This window comes from Schistocerca serialis, unplaced genomic scaffold, assembly GCF_023864345.2.
Source record: "Schistocerca serialis cubense isolate TAMUIC-IGC-003099 unplaced genomic scaffold, iqSchSeri2.2 HiC_scaffold_1137, whole genome shotgun sequence".
NCBI lineage: Eukaryota > Metazoa > Arthropoda > Insecta > Orthoptera > Acrididae > Schistocerca > Schistocerca serialis.
The window spans coordinates 22,501-27,500 of NW_026047334.1; the positions used below are offsets into that span (position 1 = coordinate 22,501).

A 5,000-nucleotide genomic window follows, 5' to 3' on the forward strand; every position below is an offset into this window, starting at 1 on the left:
CTAATTTGTGCCTTAACCTAACCTAATTTGTGCCTTAACCTAACCTAATTTGTGCCTTAACCTAACCTAATTTGTGCCGTAACCTAACCTAATTTGTGCCGTAACGTAACCCATGTTGTGCCGTAACGTAACCCATGTTGTGCCGTAACGTAACCCATGTTGTGCCGTAACGTAACCCATGTTGTGCCGTAACGTAACCCATGTTGTGCCGTAACGTAACCCATGTTGTGCCGTAACGTAACCCATGTTGTGCCGTAACCTAACCCATGTTGTGCCTTAACCTAACCCATGTTGTGCCTTAACCTAACCCATGTTGTGCCTTAACCTAACCCATGTTGTGCCTTAACCTAACCCATGTTGTGCCTTAACCTAACCCATGTTGTGCCTTAACCTAACCCACGTTGTGCCTTAACCTAACCTACGTTGTGCCTTAACCTAACCCATGTTGTGCCTTAACCTAACCCATGTTGTGCCTTAACCTAACCCATGTTGTGCCTTAACCTAACCCATGTTGTGCCTTAACCTAACCCATGTTGTGCCTTAACCTAACCCATGTTGTGCCTTAACCTAACCCATGTTGTGCCTTAACCTAACCCATGTTGTGCCTTAACCTAACCCACGTTGTGCCTTAACCTAACCCACGTTGTGCCTTAACCTAACCCACGTTGTGCCTTAACCTAACCCACGTTGTGCCTTAACCTAACCTACGTTGTGCCTTAACCTAACCCATGTTGTGCCTTAACCTAACCCATGTTGTGCCTTAACCTAACCCATGTTGTGCCTTAACCTAACCCATGTTGTGCCTTAACCTAACCCATGTTGTGCCTTAACCTAACCCATGGTGTGCCTTAACCTAACCCATGGTGTGCCTTAACCTAACCCATGGTGTGCCTTAACCTAACCCATGTTGTGCCTTAACCTAACCCATGTTGTGCCTTAACCTAACCCATGTTGTGCCTTAACCTAACCCATGTTGTGCCTTAACCTAACCCATGTTGTGCCTTAACCTAACCCATGTTGTGCCTTAACCTAACCCATGTTGTGCCTTAACCTAACCCATGTTGTGCCTTAACCTAACCCATGTTGTGCCTTAACCTAACCCATGTTGTGCCTTAACCTAACCCATGTTGTGCCTTAACCTAACCCATGTTGTGCCTTAACCTAACCCATGTTGTGCCTTAACCTAACCCATGTTGTGCCTTAACCTAACCCATGTTGTGCCTTAACCTAACCCATGTTGTGCCTTAACCTAACCCATGTTGTGCCTTAACCTAACCCATGTTGTGCCTTAACCTAACCCATGTTGTGCCTTAACCTAACCCATGTTGTGCCTTAACCTAACCCATGTTGTGCCTTAACCTAACCCATGTTGTGCCTTAACCTAACCCATGTTGTGCCTTAACCTAACCCATGTTGTGCCTTAACCTAACCCATGTTGTGCCTTAACCTAACCCATGTTGTGCCTTAACCTAACCCATGTTGTGCCTTAACCTAACCCATGTTGTGCCTTAACCTAACCCATGTTGTGCCTTAACCTAACCCATGTTGTGCCTTAACCTAACCCATGTTGTGCCTTAACCTAACCCATGTTGTGCCTTAACCTAACCCATGTTGTGCCTTAACCTAACCCATGTTGTGCCTTAACCTAACCCATGTTGTGCCTTAACCTAACCCATGTTGTGCCTTAACGTAACCCATGTTGTGCCTTAACGTAACCCATGTTGTGCCTTAACGTAACCCATGTTGTGCCTTAACCTAACCTATAATGTGCCTTAACCTAACCTAAAGTGCGCCGTAACCTAAACTATATTGCGCCTTAACCTGACGCACGTTGTCGCTGAACCTGCTCTGTAATTGTTATGCAACCCGTTAAAGTAGTGTAGTGTTGCCTAACCGCAACCCTCGCAATATAGTTCGCTACTCGCACTGCCCGGTCCCCTGTGTATCGCGTCATGTTAAACACCTTGCAGGTGTTGCTGACTTTCCACATGCTCCTGCTATACACTGTAGTGTGGATAGCAGCAGGACGTACATGCCCCCCCCCCTTCCCCCCTGCCTTCGCAAGCTGGTCGGTGAGAAGTTTGCATGTTCAATGCCCTTCGCATGCCGACGTACTCAGCCTACGTTGTGGTACGGCCTGTCACCTGTCCGCCGATGTACGCAAAACCCACAAACTGTACTGCACATTGCTCCGTATGTACTGAATGATACATCGTGGCCCATGTGACCGTATGACGACAGCGCCTAGCAACGGCGGACCATACAGTCCAAATATTGTGCACGCAGCTACGTGTCGTCTCCCTATAAGAGCTGGATTGCAGTGTGGTACGCCATACAGACGTGTGGGAGGAACGGACGCCCTGGATGGCGATCAGCATGAGCAGTCTGTTGATGTAGTGGAGCGTGTATTCGGACGTAGTCGTCTCTTCTCACACACCGTGATAGCATGTTGCACCGCGTTCCACATCTGCGACATGCTGCAGAGGCGGGCTGACAGTCGTTCGCTGCAATGGACACCGCATACGTACGGGGTCTACCTTCCACGTGTTCTCTAGGCGTGCACATGTTGTTGCGTCTATGTGGGCAGACGTAGTGTGTTGTGACACCTGACACAGGCATGCAATACTCGTTGCAAATGGCGATGGACGTGTACGTTTGCTGGTGACGTTACGCAAATGAACAACCGGTAACCCGTTGTGGTGCGGTTGTTCTCGCTAGAGGTGAATCAGTGTTGGCGACGATCGGTCGAGCTATTAACCGGTTGTTTCAGGGATACCCACCATGCCCACGAACGTGAAAGGGGACCCACCATGCCCACGAACGTGAAAGGGGATCTGGGTGTGAGGCGATACGCGGCGGTGGCTGGGTGGGACCGTCCCCGGCCGGTGAGGGGGGGCCGCCCGGCGTGCTGGCAGCGCGGTGCGTGGGCGCACGCGCTACAGCCGGCTGGTGGGGGCGGCCGGTGGCAGGCGCGCCGGCCGACGGACGCGGCAGGCGGCGCAGCTGCGCGCCGGCGCCCCCTGCTCGCGGCGCCTTGCGGCCAAAGTAGGTCCTCGCGGGCCCGGTGCGAAGCGCGGTGGCCATCTGCAGTGTGCTGGTCCGATTGAGGACTTTGTGCGCTGAGGATGCGCCGCCGCCCGGCGCTCGGCGCCGCGACGCCGTCTGCTGCTCGGTCGCCCCAGCGGTTCTCGCAGGTGGTTTGTATCGCAGCTGTGCGGACGTGTTGGCGCGTGCGCTGTGCTGGGAGAGTTCGCTTCGGCACCCAAGTAGGGCTTTTGTCCTTCTGTGGCGCTGGCGTTGGAGCTGCCGGTCACCGTAGGTGGCGCGTGTTGTCTCCCGCCGGCAATGCCACGACAGCACGCTCCCGGGCCTCTGTCGGCAGCGGCAAGCTCAGTTGGGAGCACGGGTGGTCGCACCTAAAGCGTCTACTCGCCTAACTCCGGGCGATTGCGCCTCTCTCGAACCCGACCAAGTACTTAGGACGGCGCTGCGCGCCGCCGGGACCTGAGAGGGTTTCGAGGTGTGTTGTGCAGGGGAGCTCAGCCTCCTCCTGTTTGCAGAATAATTGAGCGGACGCTTGCGTGTTCGCGCGGGCCCCCGGGACACACTCCCGGGCGGCCGGCTGCTCAGCTCTAGTTGACGCAGCTCCCTGGTTGATCCTGCCAGTAGTCATATGCTTGTCTCAAAGATTAAGCCATGCATGTCTCAGTACAAGCCGCATTAAGGTGAAACCGCGAATGGCTCATTAAATCAGTTATGGTTCCTTAGATCGTACCCACGTTACTTGGATAACTGTGGTAATTCTAGAGCTAATACATGCAAACAGAGTCCCGACCAGAGATGGAAGGGACGCTTTTATTAGATCAAAACCAATCGGTCGGCTCGTCCGGTCCGTTTGCCTTGGTGACTCTGAATAACTTAGGGCTGATCGCACGGTCCTCGTACCGGCGACGCATCTTTCAAATGTCTGCCTTATCAACTGTCGATGGTAGGTTCTGCGCCTACCATGGTTGTAACGGGTAACGGGGAATCAGGGTTCGATTCCGGAGAGGGAGCCTGAGAAACGGCTACCACATCCAAGGAAGGCAGCAGGCGCGCAAATTACCCACTCCCGGCACGGGGAGGTAGTGACGAAAAATAACGATACGGGACTCATCCGAGGCCCCGTAATCGGAATGAGTACACTTTAAATCCTTTAACGAGTATCTATTGGAGGGCAAGTCTGGTGCCAGCAGCCGCGGTAATTCCAGCTCCAATAGCGTATATTAAAGTTGTTGCGGTTAAAAAGCTCGTAGTTGGATTTGTGTCCCACGCTGTTGGTTCACCGCCCGTCGGTGTTTAACTGGCATGTATCGTGGGACGTCCTGCGGTGGGGGCGAGCCGAAGGCGTGCCGACCGCCTCGTGCGTGCTCGTGCGTCCCGAGGCGGACCCCGTTGAAATCCTACCCAGGGTGCTCTTTATTGAGTGTCTCGGTGGGCCGGCACGTTTACTTTGAACAAATTAGAGTGCTTAAAGCAGGCAAGCCCGCCTGAATACTGTGTGCATGGAATAATGGAATAGGACCTCGGTTCTATTTTGTTGGTTTTCGGAACCCGAGGTAATGATTAATAGGGACAGGCGGGGGCATTCGTATTGCGACGTTAGAGGTGAAATTCTTGGATCGTCGCAAGACGAACAGAAGCGAAAGCATTTGCCAAGTATGTTTTCATTAATCAAGAACGAAAGTTAGAGGTTCGAAGGCGATCAGATACCGCCCTAGTTCTAACCATAAACGATGCCAGCCAGCGATCCGCCGCAGTTCCTCCGATGACTCGGCGGGCAGCCTCCGGGAAACCAAAGCTTTTGGGTTCCGGGGGAAGTATGGTTGCAAAGCTGAAACTTAAAGGAATTGACGGAAGGGCACCACCAGGAGTGGAGCCTGCGGCTTAATTTGACTCAACACGGGAAACCTCACCAGGCCCGGACACCGGAAGGATTGACAGATTGATAGCTCTTTCTT

The 5,000-nt window shown here is 52.9% G+C and overlaps 1 non-coding gene across 1 annotated transcript in view; it reads left to right on the top strand.

Annotated features, from left to right (window-relative positions):
* The first annotated feature begins 3,646 nt into the window (after positions 1 to 3,646).
* The window catches only part of LOC126432470 (small subunit ribosomal RNA), a 1,911-nt gene continuing 557 nt past the window's right edge, over positions 3,647 to 5,000 (top strand). The window contains exon 1 of the ribosomal RNA XR_007577985.1: positions 3,647 to 5,000. This exon is cut by the window's right edge and continues 557 nt beyond it. This is a non-coding gene — a ribosomal RNA (small subunit ribosomal RNA).